Source organism: Molossus molossus, unplaced genomic scaffold, assembly GCF_014108415.1.
Source record: "Molossus molossus isolate mMolMol1 unplaced genomic scaffold, mMolMol1.p scaffold_m16_p_7, whole genome shotgun sequence".
Classification (NCBI taxonomy): Eukaryota; Metazoa; Chordata; class Mammalia; order Chiroptera; family Molossidae; genus Molossus; species Molossus molossus.
The window spans coordinates 68610097-68626388 of NW_023425401.1; the positions used below are offsets into that span (position 1 = coordinate 68610097).

The 16292-nt window shown below is 37.6% G+C and overlaps 1 protein-coding gene across 2 annotated transcripts in view; it reads right to left on the minus strand.

Moving 5' to 3' along the window:
- Positions 1 to 16292, minus strand: part of GLI3 (GLI family zinc finger 3) — a 337975-nt gene that overhangs the window by 15143 nt on the left and 306540 nt on the right. The gene's annotated exons all lie outside the window — the stretch shown is intronic.

Sequence of the window (16292 nt, forward strand, 5' to 3'; positions counted from 1 at the left end):
GAAAAGTACTGCATAGGGCATCTGTGGAGCAGAGCTGTGAAATAGGATAAGCCATATGTGTCCTCTCTAGGGCTCTGTTATTTCTCATCTATCAAGTGGGGGTCAAGGCTAAATGCCCACAAAGGTACTCTCCAGCTCTTGTGCATTCTAGGTCTTAGGATAGAGCCTTAGCTGATTGAAGAAAAAGAACACATTCGCACGCATGCACACACACACACACACACACACACACAGTTCAGTAATAAGGAGCAAAAAAGCCCCAAAAGCACTTTTCCAAACTACACTTTATTTCCAATCAGTGGGATTTCTTCTTAAATAAGAATCACAGAGAAGTGAACTTAGATACTGGAGATGAGAACCAGGTGATTGTTAACAAAATGCTGCAGACTCTCAGGATCTTGGCTGTCTGCATGTACAAAATAAAGAAATGGATTACCTAGTTCTAAGGTTCTTTCCAGTCCTATAATCCTATTAATTTGGTTTTTAAAATAAAGATGAATTTCCCTGAATTCCTAAACAATTAAAAGTTTTAGAATACTTTTTTGTTTTATAGATATATCACATGCCCTACATCTGAAAGACACAAGAAACCTATAGCAGCACCAGAGGAGCAGAAGGTTCTTAATTTGGATCAAATTTAAGTTAATTTCAACATAATTAAAATGTCCAATTATGAATTACTGGGGAAATCTGTGTACTAGGTTGATCTTGTTGATTTTATTCTTTCACCCCACATTTTTATTTGCATTAATGTAAGATTTTTTCCAACACTTTCTCAAACATACATAGAAATACAGCACTAAAAATTGTGTGCAATAAAAGAAAGCTTCCCTTGGGTCCCATGAGCTGCATAGTAGTGACAGAATGTTTAATTACTTTCCTGCCTATGCTCTGGCTCCTCAGTGACGGGTCTCTGAGGGCTGGAGCCCAAGATTCCAGTATCATAGCCTGCCTTTCCCAGTTACTCCACTAGGTGGCCGGCTGCTGCTGGGAAACAAGTGAGGAGGGCTGTCTCTGGAGCTGAAAACTGAATGAGGGCAGAGAAAAGCTATTATTAACTATTCATTCTCCTCTCCTTGAGCAGCCCCCAGAAAGCCTGAGGAACAAAGAGAGTGGGTAATACAACACAGTGCACAGGGAGACAGCCAGGATCCTTTCAAAAGCTCTGAAGACAACCAGGAAACTACCCAGAATCACTCAGGTTCATGTTAGTGTAGTAACCCCAGGGCAAACAGGTGCGAGTTTCCTATAAAAAGTCAACTGTCCTAAATATTAGTGTTTGTTAAAAGTTAAGCTGATCTACATAAGTATAAAAAAAAAACATATGTACTGCACAGGGAAAACATGCAATCTTTACATTTATGCTTCAGGTACACTTTTGTAGTTCATCCACATCATCCATGGTTCTCCCAAATGTGTGCTGATGTTGAGCCCTTAAGACCACATAATACAGAGGGGTTCTATGAATTCTCCTTTCCAGGGAGAAGAAATTAATGATCACATAAAACCATTCCATAAAAATTTCTTTTGGTTCAGCTTTTTTACAAATTATTGGAAACAAAGCTCCTTGGATTGATATACATGAAAGGAAAAGTAAAGTGGAAGGGAGGAGGGAGGCAGGTAAAGTTAAAGTTGGAAAAGTGGCCTGGCCAGTGTTGCTCAGTGGTTGAGCATCGACCCATGCCCCAAGAGGTCACTGGTTCGATTCCAGTTCAGGGCACATGTCCAGGATGTGGGCCTGATCCCCAGTGGGGGGCATGCAGGAGGCGGCCATTCAATGTTCTCTCTCATGGATGTTTCTATCTCTCTCTCCCTATTCCTTCTTCTCTCTCTAAAATCAACAGAGAAAAAAAAATTATAAAGTTGGAAAACTGAATTAGAATTTGGGCTGAGCAACTCCTTCAGGCCAGGACCCACATCTTTTAGTTTCAAATTCTCAGCAATCGACAAGTGTCGCTGGTACTACGAGCCTCAGTAAATATCTGTTCAATAATTTGACCCATGCAGCAAACTAAACTTTCAGTGGACTAAAGAAATTATACTTTTGATGCTTTTACTTATCTTTTTTTTTTTTTTTTTATCCTCACCCAAGGATATTTTTCCACTTTTTGTACAGATAGAGTGGGAGGGAGAGAGAGGAAGGAGAGAGAGAGAGAAACATCGACGTGAAGGGACACATCGAGTGGCTGCCACCCGCACGACCAACCAGGGCCGGGGACAAACTGCAACCGAAGTACGTGCCCTTAGCGGGAACCGAACCCGGGTCTCTCAGGACCGCAGGTCGACGCTCTAACCGCTGAGCCAAACTGGCCAGGGCTTACTTATCTTTTTAATTCCGCTTTACCTAGTATCCATACAATAAGATTTTAATATAAGGTAATATATTACTTTAAAATAACATACTATCAAGAATTCAAAGTATTGCTATCCAAATGTGAACCCTATTTTGCTGAGTAGAATACAAGAAATACAATATGATTGCATTCATATCTCACATATTTATGTTTGTATAGACTGCCACTCCACACCCAGGCCCAGTGCTGGGGAATCAGACAGACGTGATCCTTGCCCTATGGAAATTACAGTCTTCTAAAGGAAACAGATAATGACTTAAGTTACTATACAATTACAGTTGTAATTGGTGTCATGAAGGGAAATGCAAAGGTTTTATACAAACAATTAACAGGGGATCCCAAATCCATGGGGAGCATTAGGGTCAGCTTCTCCAATAAAGTGGCATTTAAAGTCAAACTGGAAGGATGAGTGAAGACCCACCAGGGTGCAGGTTAGGATGGGAGTGGGGAGACAGGGACACCATTGTAGAAAGATGAAAACAGAAGCAACTGTAGAAGGATAAAACTTGGTGCCCCTAAGGACAGGGTGAAGAACACACACGGCAGGAGAGAATAGGCCAGGCAGACACAGGAGGCTCCAGTGGCCCAGTGGATACCACTGTGATAACCAAGCTTGGCCTTCCTGAAATGGAGCATGCAAGGGCCAGGTTTCCAGCAGCTAGACTGTGGTATATACCCCTGGAGTTAAGTCATATACACCCCACCAGAAAGCCAGCACCTGGACACCAACCCTGAAGGAGGGTATCAAAGTTAAGTGATGTAATTACTCAAGGGAACTGGGAAGACCAGCTGGGAGGTACCAAAAATGGCCAGTGAAGTAAGAGACTCTTGTGTGTTTTCCCCAACACACTGGAGGAGACAGACTCTAGAAGGAGAGGGAAGAGGTTGGGGTAGAAAAGGAGCAAAAACTCCCCAGCCCCTTGAGTATATGCCTGGCCGCTACAGGAAAGGAAAACTCAGAGGGGTGCATGAGGTTGGAAGATTGCACTGGATGGGCTCTAATAACCACAAGTGACAGAGAGGTAGAAGATGCCTACAAGGGTGCTGGGGATCTGCTACTAAGCTTAGACAATGTCTGAAAATTCCTGCAATGGGAATCCTATGTCAATCAGCAATATAACCCCAGTGTTGTCTCCACATGACTGGAACAAGAAAAGATCTGCATTGGACAGTGGAGGCAACATCAATTTCAGAAAAGTTAGCATCTTGGAAATATTCCCTTTCTGCCCCCTTGGAGGAGCCTGAGTTCCATATAACATGCTTTTTGTAATTTTTTGAAATTGTTAGAGTGCCAAGTTGAATGGAAACCACAATTTCTTTTTTCTTGAAATGAGTTTTACTACCTCAGCCAGCAGGGACCAGGTCCTTCTTGCTTGTCTTTACAGTCCAAATGCTAAGCACAGGACAGAACCAATTACTATAAAGAAATAAAGACATTTTTCTATCTATTTAGGTTGTTCAAATGTATTTTAGCTTAAAATATTTCCTGGAGCTGGATTTCAAGTAAAAATTAAAATTCTAAGAAATTCTAGACTTTACACCTGCCTGGTCCTAAATATTTACTTTGTAAAACTGCTTTGGCTTCTGCAATGGGTGCTTATGTGGGCTTATCTCAGGACAGACTTTCTGTTACTGTAGGAAGAGTATGATGGGCAACAGAAGATGCATCCAGATCAGTTCCTAATGAGCTGCATACATTTGGACAGCACAATTAACCTATTTGGGACTTTACTGTCTCATCTGTAAAATTAGGGCAGCGATTTTCAACTGATAATGCCAAAAGACTTTTTAAAACTTGCAATACATGACCATTTAGTAAGGGGCACTGACCTTTTTTCCCTCTAGATTGCCAAATTAAAAAAATAAAATAAAAACAGCCAACAAAACAATAGCTGTCCAGTGTGAATAAATCAACATTATATTTTTTTTGTGTGTGTGAGATCAGCAACAATTATATTGTTTGGTATAGTGCAAAATTTTAGTGATTAGTTTATGTGTGCCATGAGATGAAAAGCTTGGACATCAATGAGTCAGGATGATGAACTAGATCAGGTGCCACAAACTTTTTCTGTAAAATGCCAGATAGTAAATATTTTAGGCTTTTTGGGTCAAAAGGTCTCTGTTGCAACCTCTTCCTTCTGCCACTGTTTCAGAAGAGCAGCCATGACAGCATGTAAATGATGGGCACGCTGTTTATCTATGGACAACAAAAGTTTCATGTGTCATGAAATACTCAAAAAACAAACTTTTTTTCTATTATTTAAAACTGTGAAATCCATTCTTAATTCATGAGCCATGCGAAAACAAGCAGTGGGCCTGCAGGCTATATTATCTTGCTCACCCTCAACTAGATGACTTCAAAGCTTCCTTAACGAGGTAGAAGAGCCTCTCAGTCAAGGTGGCTCTCAAGCCTGAGAAAGTAAATCAGAAGGAGATATGTTTCAGTGCCAGAAAAAAGGAAAAGTAGTAGGAACGAAAAGCAGTAGGAAAAAATAAAAGTCAGAATCCTGGGCTAAAACAAGGTGGGGGTGGGGAGGTTAGTCCAGACAGACTTACCCCTTTTTGCATCATGTTCCTGGGACTGGATGGAAAAAGCACACATTCTTTGCTCATCAAAGTCCTAGGTAGCTAAGAAAACTAACACATAGTAAGTTCTCAATATTCAATAGACAGACTGATCCTATGAAACTGCCCTGAAATTCAATGGGCATGTTTTCATTGAAAATTTGACTTTCTAGCAGTGAAAACGTTAATCAAATATATAAATAATTTAATTGGAGAGAAAATAAATGTATGATTAATTTCCAAACTAATCCAACACAAAGACTTTCAATTTGCCAGAGGCCCAAGCGCCAGAAAGAGATAGATGGTGCAATTACTTTGTTGTAAGCCAACTCTCTCAGCAGGACCACTCTGAACACTCCCTGTTTGAATAAACAGAACAGGGATTCCTGGACCAGGCAATACCCACGGAAGAATGAGTCCCACCACTGAACTTCCAGATCCATTTCGTCAGTTTTCCAACAGGGATTAAGGTTTTGCCTTAGGAAACTGATGGCTGATGAAACAAAAAGATTATCTCAGGAGCCCATAGCAAACCAACAAAATTGAGATTTTACAATTAGGATTATGTTTGTAGCTAGATGATCCAAGACTCAGTATTCCTGACTCTTCCACTACTCATGAAGCTGCAGGAGTACATAGAAAAGTGGAAGAAATAACTCTTGTTGGCATGGCAATCAAGAAAGCTGGAGTTGCTTCTTTTTTAAGGGGTTCTCTCTGAGAAGCCCAGCACTCAGCGGTAACCACAGAAGTTGAGGTACTGCAAAAAGAAAGACCTGAAGGAAAACAGGACAGTGAAGCTTTTCTTTCACCAACAGCAAAAAGGAAGCCCTCAATCAACTTCACTGAGCTAGTCAGGGTCCTTTCTTCTTTCTTGCTTCATTATTTCACTCTGAACTCATAGCTATTGGTTTCTCCTCAGTCTAGTTCCTAACCCTTCATTCAGATGAAATGCATGCTTTTGCAGCCCATAGATCCCAAATGTTCCCAGATTTTCCAATACAGCTTCTGTTCATTCAGGTCATGAACCTTGAATGCACACTTCTGCTTTCTTCTGTCTCTCTCTCCTTCAGCCAGATTCCCTACCAACTCCCACTCAGAAAGCACAGTTTTCTAGATGGGCAAGCATCCCCCATTTTAGGCGACATCCTCAGAGGGGAAGCAATAACATGGCTCAAAGATACATGTGGAAGATTTGCATGTCCCCATTCAACCTCGTTTAGCTAGGTGACACATTAATAAACAAATACCTCGCTGTCTCAAGCGGTTCACACTTTAAATTAGTCAACTCCTTAAAATCAAAAAGATACATTCCTTCCACTATTGTAATGAAAATGATATTGTTGAGCACATTTAAAAATAGCAAGGGCAGTAAACATACAACTTGGATTTCCATATAGCTTCCTGTGCATATACCTTTTACACCAATCTTTCAGTCAGTGTCTATAGTTTGTCAAGTAACACAAAACTGTTTCAACAATTTTAGGTTTCTACAAAGTATGTTGACAAGTTTTTCACAGTACAAGGTACATGTAAAAGTAAAGAGCATAGAGATTCCAAAATGGCAGCAGAGTATATGGAAGCTACACAGACCATCTCCCAGGACCAAACTGGAATTACAACTAAAATAAAGACAAATTACCAGAAAAAAATCAACAGAAGAGCAGCAGGAGAGGACCTATATAACCAGGGACAGAAAAAAAGAACACTGAATCAAGCCTGGTACGTCAGCAGAAGTGTGAGAGGGGAGCTGAGAGTCCACAGACAGCAGCTGTTTTAGCTGTGAGCAGCTCCAAAGAGGTTAAAATCCCAAGCCAGCTCCACGGCGCAGCAGGCCAGGTCAGAGCACTGAATTAGCTACAGCCACTCACCTTGGGCTCTGGCAAAGGAAGGACAGACTGGACTGAAACAGTATGGGGACACTCAGGATTTGGAAAGTGCTCAGAATTTTTGCTGAGTCACAGCCACACAGGACAGTGGCCATCTTGCTCCTTCCACGTGCTCTGGGGAGAAGCAGGGGCCTTTCCCTTGAAGATTTAGCCCCACCCAGCTAGGCCAGAGAAATGCACATTGAGGCTCATTAACAATCAGCATCTGCCCCACCCTCTGGAAATCCTCTTATGCTGAACACCTGAGTGATTTCTCATGTAGCTGAGGACCACAATCCAAAGCTCATCAAGTACCTGAGACTAATAGCCTCCAGGCAAAAAGATAGAGAATAACTAAACCTTCACTGGGTTTGCAAATCTATCCAGGAAAGTAAGACTTGACAGTGATGTTTAACATAGGTCCTCCACACTCATACAAACCCAGTAGAGGGAGCCACAAACAGCAGAACACCAAAACCAACAGGGAAAATTTGGCAGGCTCCAAAACACACTGCTAGCCAAACTGGTGAAAAAAAAGAAACAAATCCCAAATGAAAGAACAAATGAACTCTACCGAAAGTGAGATAAATGAAATGTACTTAAGCAAGTTATCAGAGGTAGAGTTCAGAGCCATGATCTCGAGAAAGCTCAACAGCATGAGTAAGAAGCTCAACAGCATGGGTAAAGATATAGAAACATTGAAAACCAACCAAGTAAAAATGAAGAATAACATAGCAGAAATAAAGAACACATTGGAAGCAATAACCAGCAGAGCAGAGGAAGCAGAGGACCAGATCAGTGAATTAGAAGACAGGGTAGAAAAAAAATCAACCAATCAGAAAACCAAAAGGAAAAAACAATTAAAAAACAGGAAAGCAGCTTAAGAGAATTGTGGCGCAACTGGAAACATAACAATATTCGCATCATAGAAGTGCCAGAAGAAAAAGATATTGACCAAGGGTTAGAAAATATATTTGAAGAAATAGTGACAGAAAGATATTGACCAAGGGTTAGAAAATATATTTGAAGAAATAGTGACAGAAAACATCCCTAACTTGTTGAAGGAAGAAGGTATCCAAGTTCACGAAGCACAGAGAGCCCCAAGAAAGAAGAACCCAAACAGGCCCACAGCAAGACACATAATAATTAAAATGCCAAAAATTAAAGACAAAGAGAGAATCCTAAAGGCAGAAAAAGATAACCAACAGGTTACCTGCAAAGAAACCCCCCTCAGGCTATCAGCTGACTTCTCAACAAAAACATTACAGGCCAGAAAAGAATGGCATGAAGTAATCCAGATAATAAAAAACAAGGATCTGAATCCAAGACTACTCGATCCAGCAAGGCTATCATTCAAAACAGAGGGTGAAATAAAAAGCTTCAAAGACAAAAAAAAAGACAAAGGAATATATTAGCACCAAACCACCAATGCAAGAAATGTTAAAAAGACTGCTGTAATTAGTAGAAGACATAGGAAGAAAAATAGAACCACAATAAATAAAAATGGCAATAAATAAGTACATATCAATAATCACGTTAACTGTAAATGGATTGAATGTTCCAATCGAAAGACACAGAGTAGCTGATTGGATAATAAAGCATGACTTATCTATATGTTGTTTACAAGAAAACCACCTCACAGAAAAAGACTCACACAGGTTGAAAGTGAAGGGGTGAAAAAACAAACAAACAAACAAAAAAAGCTGGGGTAGCAATACACATATCTGATAAAGTAAATTTCAAAATGAAGGCTAGACTAGAAACAAAGAAAGCCACTACATAATATTGAAAGGATCTATCCAAAAGGAAGATATAACCTTGGTAAACATATATGCACCCAATATAGGAGCACCAAAATATATTAAATATCTTCTGGAGAACTTCAAAGAAAAAATCGACAGCAACACAATCATAGCAGGGAACTTCAACACTTGGCTGACATCACTGGATAGATACTCTAGACAAAAAATTAGCAAGGAAACAGAGACTCTAAATGAAGCACTAGACCAAACAGATTTAATAGATATCTATAGAGAATTACACCCCAAAATTGCAGAATTCACATTCCTCTCAAGTGCACATGGAACACTCTAAAAAACGAACGACATGACAAAACACAAAGTCTCTACTAGCTCAAGAAGATTGAAATCATATCAAGCATCTTGTCAGATCACAATAACAAAAAACTAGAAATCAACTGCAACAAGAACCTGAAAGCACATTTGAACACATGGAGGCTAAATAGCATGTTATTAAACAATGAATGGGTTACCGAGGAGATCAAGGAAGAAATTAAAAAAATTCCTGGAAACGAATGAAAAGAACACAAAACAACACAAAATCTATGGGATACAGTGAAAGCAGTTCTGAGAGGGAAGTTCATAGTAATACAGGCCTACCTCAAGAAACACAAAAAATTTCTAGTTGAATATCTAACCTTACAACTTAAAAAACTAGAAAGCAAACAAACAGAAAACTCCAGAGCAAGTAAAGGGAAAAAATAATAAATATCAGAGCAGAAATAAATGACATAGAGACCAAAAAAATGATTCAAAAGATCATGAAACAAAGACCTGGTTCTTCGAAAAGATAAACAAGATTGATGGACCCTTAGCTAGACTTACCAAGAAACAAAGAGAGAGAACCCAAATACACAAAATGAGAAATGAAAGAGGAGAAGTAAAAACTGCCACCACAGAAACACAAAGGATCATTAACAAATACTATTAAGAATTATACACCAACAAATTGGACAATCTAAGCAAAATAAACAAATATCCAGAAACACATAGTCTCCCAAAACTGAACCGATAAGAGATAGAACACTTGAACAGACCAATAACAACTAAGGAAATTGAAGATGTAATCAACACTCTCCCAGCAAACAAAAACCCAGGCACAGACAGCTTCATGGGGGAGTTTTATCGAACATTTAAAGAAGAATTTACATCCTTTCTCCTCAAACTATTCCAAAAAATTGAAGAAGAAGAAGAAAGATTTCTGAATTCATTTTATGAGGCCAGCATAATTCAAATTCTAAAACCAGAAAAAGACATTACAAAGAAAGAAAATCACAGGCCAATATCTCTGATAAACATCCTAAAAAAAAAACAAAAAAAACCCTAGCAAATCAGATCCAGCAATACATTAAAAAAATTATTTACCATGAACAGTGGGATTTATTCCAGGTATACAAGGGTGGTGCAATATTCACAAATTAATAAATGTGATATACCACATAAACAAAATGAAAGATTAAAAACCATATGATCATATCAATAGACTCTGAAAAAGCATTCAACAAAATTCAGCACCCATTTCTGATAAAAATGCACAGCAATGTGGAAATAGAGAGATCATATTTTGACATAATAAAGGGCATATATGAAAAACCTACAACCAACATTGTACTCAATGGGCAAAAACTAAAAACATTTCCAGTAATAACAGGAGCAAGACAGGGATGCCCACTTTCGCCACTTTTATTTAACAAAGTACTGGAAGTCTTAGCCACAGCAATCAGACATAAAGAAAAAATTAAAGGGAGCCAAATTGGAAAGGAGGAAGTGACACTGTCATTCTTTGCAGATGACATTATATTGTACATAGAAAACCCTAAAGACTGTATCAAGAATCTACTAGATTTAATAAACAAACTTGGCAAGGTAGCAGGATACAAAATTAAGTAATGGAGAGCATTCTTATACACCAATAATGAACTCACAGAAAGAGAAACTAAAAAAACAATCCCATTTGCCATTGTGGCAAAAAAAATTAAGATACCTAGGAATAAATGTGATTCAAGAAGTAACGAACCTATTTGCAGAAAACTACAGGACATTGAAGAAAGAAATAGAGGAAGATATAAAAAAAGTGAAAGCATATACCTTGTTCATGGATTGAAAGAATTAACATCATAGAAATGTCCATACTACATAAAGCAATCTATAGATTCAATGCTATCCCTATCAAAATACCAATGACTCATTTTACAGAACTAGAACAAATACTTCAAAAGTTCATATGGAACCAAAAAAGACCTCAAATAGCCACAGCAATCTTGAAAAAGAAGGAGGAATGATGAAAAAGTTGGAGGAATGACATTACGAGATTTCAGGTTATACTACAAAGCCACTGTAATCAAAACAGCCTGTTACTGGCACAAGAATAGGCATATAGACCAGTGGAACAGAACACAGAAACCAGAAATAGACCCAAGTCAATATGCTTAATTAATATTTGACAAAGGTGGCAAGAGCATACAGTGGAGTCAAGACAGCCTCTTTAATAAATGGTGTGGAGAAAATTGGACAGCTACATGCAAAAAAGTGAAACTAGACCATCAACTTACACCATACACAAGAATAAACGCAAAATGGATAAAAGACTTAAATGTGACTCCTAAATCCAAGAAGAAAAATGTAGGTAACAAAATTTCGGACATCATATGGAGCAGAATTTTCACTGATACATCACCTAAGGCAACAGAAACAAAGGAAAAATTGAACACATGGGACTACATCAAACTAAAAAGCTTCTTTCTGCACAGCCAAGGAAACAACCATCAAAATGGAAAGGGAACCCATTGTATGGGAGAGCATTATTGCCAATGATACATCAGATAAGGGGTTAATTTCCAAAATATATAGAGTGCTCATACAACTCAACAAAAGGAAGACAAAGAACCCAATTTAAAAAAGGGGAGAGGACCTAAATAGACACCTCTACAAACTGAACATACAAATGGCCAAGAAGCATATGAGAAAATGCTCAATGTCACTAATCATCAGAGAGATGCAAATTAAAACAACTATGAGTATCACCTCACACCTGCCAGAATGGCTGCCATCAGCAAATCATCCAACAACAAGTGCTGACAAGGGTTTGGAGAAAACATGAGTCTAGTACACTGCTGGTGGGTATGCAGACTGATGCAGCCACTATGGAAAACAGTATGGTGTTTCCTCGAAATTTATAAATTTAATTATCATTTGACCCAGTGATCCCATTTCTAGGGATATATCCTGAGAAGCCTGAAATACCAATCAGAAAGACTTTATTACCCCTATCTATGTTCATAGTAACACTACTTACAATTTCTAAGATCTGGAAACAGCCCAAGTGTCCATAAATAGAAGAGTGGATAAAAAAGCTGTGGTACATATATACAATAGAATATTATAGAGCTGTAAGAAAGAAAGATCTCTTATCCTTTGAAAAAACATGGAGGGACCTTGAGAGTATCATGTTAAGCGAAATGAGCCAGTCAGAGAAAGACAAATACCACATAATCTCACTTATTTGTGGAATATAATGAATAAGGTGGGCTGATGAACGAAATAGACCCAGAGACATAGAAAGGAGTATGGTTCAGACTGACAAACCTCAGAGTAGATGAACCAAAGAACTTGTATGAGATGAACCAAAGAACTTGTATGCATGTATGCATAACCAATGGACATAGACAACAGTGCTAGGATGGAGGGAGGGAGGGATGGGAAGAAGGGTGTCTAAGGGGGAAAAAGAAGAAATATCTGTAACAAAAATAAATTAATAAAAATTGGAAAAAAATAAAAGAGCATAAACAGTGCTCAAGTAAATATGATCTTTCTCCACACACAAACACCCATGTAAACATGTGTAAATCCATGCACACATTTGCACACCCATGTACACACAGTATTACTGCTTTAAGAAAATTAAGACTTGGAAAGCAATGTCTTTCATATATGAACATTAAAGACAATGGAACTGCATTATGGGCTTGCAGGTTCACTGCAGCTTAGAGCAGCTTGCTGGACACTCAATTTTATATCTGACTCATCCCTTTGCTCCATTTCTCTGCATCCTGACCCACTAACATGCCACTATTTGATGCCATGATTTATTAAAAAATTGTTTTTTCTTTATTGACTTTAGAGAGAGAGGAAGGGAGAGGGATAGAGAGAGATAGAAACAGGGATGAGAGAGGACATTGACTTGCTGCCTCCTGCATGCCCCCCACTGGGGATCTGGCCCACAACCTGGGCATGTTACCTGACCAGAAATCGAACCAGCAACCTCTTGGTGCATGGGCCGATGCTCAACCACTGAGCCATACCGCTTGGCTCATGATTTATTTAAAAAAAAATAAAATAAAACAGATACATTTCCTTCTCAAAATATCAAAATAAAAATGTTTGATTCTTTATAAACCTTTTCACATTGAAAGTTATTAGCTCATAAATAAAACTTAGTTACTTAATATGGTTAACAGAATTCAATACTTTGAAATTCCTAAGGATGTTTTGAGTAGTATGTTAAGAAAAATTTTTTGAGGAGTATGTTAAGAAAGCCTTCCATTTTGACAGAGGATGGGATATGAACAAATAAACAATTTTAAGAAAACTCAATTTTCAAGTTACTTTCTGACCAACTCTGTTACTATTATCTTCACTTAGTAGTTCAGAGATGGTCTGAAAAGGAGAAAGAAAAATAATTTAGAATCAATTAAAATTTAATTTATGTTAAATATAATTTGAAAGAGAGATTAAAATGCTTTACCTAAAAGAACACTCTATTGAAGAATCCCTTAACATTTCCCATCTGAAATGAGGCATATACCTTCTTGCTTTATCTATTATTTGATGTATGCATCATTTCTGAAGTTTAACAACTGTCATGACATAGATTCTATTAGGGACAGGCTGTGACTGGAATCCTAAAGGCTCCACTAGGCAAAAGCAGAAATAAGCAGGAATCACAGACTATTGGGGCTGAAATGGGCTCTATATCTCAATATGCACTTTAATTTTAGATAAATAAAATAATTTAGATGGTGTTAGTGGCACACATCAATCTTCTTAACAGAGTACTTAAAAAGCTGTAACAGCTTGTTATGAGAGGGATCTTCACTCAGAAGACCTCAATAAACAACTGTTTCAATTCATACTACCCAATAAAAATATCCAACTAAGCTTCTTTCAGTTTTCTGATACAACTATAAAATTGTACAGTACTCAAGACCTTGGATACACAACTGCATTCTCTTCATAAAAATAAAGTATTTCCCTATTTCTAACTTGTAAATATTAAAAATTGGAGTGAGATAAAAATATGTTTCTTGGTTAAGAAAGAATAAATAAATGGAATCTGTCAACAGTTATTTAAACTTGTTTCTAGGTACAAATAAAATTATTTTCTTTCATGTGGAAAAAAGGCAAAGTTCTTTAAGAAGGTAAATGTTTTGGTCTGGACAAAAGGCTTCACAGTGTTAGATTTAGAGAATGGAAATTAACTAACTTAAAATACATCCCTCACTCCCACCCCCACCAATGTCAGCTGAATATATATGTTCCACTGCAATGGAACTCCATCATTCACATTTAAAAACATAAGTGTACAAAAAGGACCGACAGAGTGACATGTGCTAAAACATGTGCATGAACATTAACAGGATCGTGATAAGTAAAAGAAGCCAGTCACACAAAAAGAACAACTACTGCACAATTTCATTTATATGAATGCCCAAAATAGGCAAATCTATACAGAAAGAAAGTAGATAATGATTGCCAATGGCTGAGGAGAGATTAGGAGATGAATTTTCTTTCTTGGGTAATTCAAATATTATAAAATGAGTTGGGATAGTGGTTGCACAACTCTGTGAAAATATCCACACACTCTACATTGTTGTATACTTCCAATGGGTACTATATCTCAATAAAGATGTTACCCCTCCATCCCTGCAAAATATAAGAAAAACACAAAAGTGTACTAGGTGATGAACCCTGGCAACAGTGGAGACTGTGGCGGAAAAGTGATGGAGGAACAGCCAGTATTAATCCAACATTCCCCAGGACTGCATCTACCCTTTACAGACCAGGCATCAAACCTACCAAATGATTTCCCACAGAAGCAAAAGGCTACATGCATCTTTATCATAACTTCTATTAATACACACACTATCCAGAGATTGAGTTAAAGCAGAACATACTTTTATGACACAATATTTCCTGGTGGATTTCATACTGCACTCAGAGTTAACATCTGGGAGCTTCACATAAATGATAACTTCTCTGTATATCCCTTCCTCATCTTTTTTTTTTTTTTTTTCATCCTCACCCTCTGTTTTTGTTCAGACAGAGTGGGAGAGAGAGAAAGAGAGAGAGAGAGAGAGAGAGAGAGAGAGAGAGAGAGAGAGAAACATCGACGTGAAAGGGACACATTGAGTGGCTGCCACCCGCACAGCCAGGGTCTCTCTGGTCGGCAGGCCGATGCTCTAACCACTGAGCCAAACTGGCCAGGGCCCTTCCTCATCTTTTAAGTTGTAGAGATGAGTAGAAAGATGGAGAAAACTGAAATTTATATAGAGTTACAAACAAAAGAAAAACTAAAACATTATACACTAATATTAATTCAAGTAAGTTAATGCAAAATAGCACAATTTGAAAAAACTGATTATTTTCTAGTGGAAATTTTATTTTCTAAAATTAACTAAAAACTTATGAAAAAATTAAAACTCAGTTAATTCAGAATCTCTATATTTTTGGTTTGGTTGTTACCCTGAATTATAAAATAACTAGATGTAAACATTATATAACTTGTGATATAATTTATTTAGCTGATACCCTCTCCCCTGAATAAGTACGTAAATGTGTTACTGGTTCAAATTCATGTACACAGAACAACAGTATACTGCTTAATATTAAGATGACCTAAAACTTAAAAGAAATTTTAGTTTTTGCAAAGAATTCTTGAAAAGCAAAATATAAAAATTAATAATATCAATTAATTTTATTTACATTATTTAGATAAAAAGAATAATTCCTCACCCTTGAAACTGGGTTAAGGGTCTATATATAATTCCTTGGAAGAACTGCAAAGCTGTTCTTTCTCTCATAGTTTTATTCTCTGAAGTTCAACTTTTACTAAAATATAAATGTAACTCTTCTAAGAATATTCTCTTGCAATGTATTAAGGTGAATTTTGTTAAAGAACTTCTCAGAATTTATTTGTTTTTTTGTTGCTGTTGTTAGCCCTCACCCGGGGAAATTTTCCCTTTGATTTTTATATAGAGTGGAAGGGAAGGAGGGAGAGAGAGAAACATTGATATGAGAGAGAGAGACATCAATTAGTTGCCTCCAGGACCACCCCAATTGGGGTCAATGATCAAATCTGCAACCCAGGTACATGCCCATGACCAGGAGTCAAACCTACAACCCTTTGGTCTGTAGGGGTTGACTGTATAACTGCTGAGCCAAACTGGCCAGGGCAGAATTTATTTTCTGAAAAGGCCACTATTTAAACCCCATTGAGATTTTAAATATATATATAAAGTGGTTTAATCATACACTCCAAGCATTTCAAGACTCTGTTTATGTTGTTTCTACAAGTTAATGGATATATTTAATTTTTACCTTATTCTTTGAAATATTAACTTTTGCTTTAGCCAAAATTACTAAATAAACCAAAATAAAACAGCCAAAATAAAAACACAAACTCTTCTTAAGCAAACTGACTGGGAACCTAG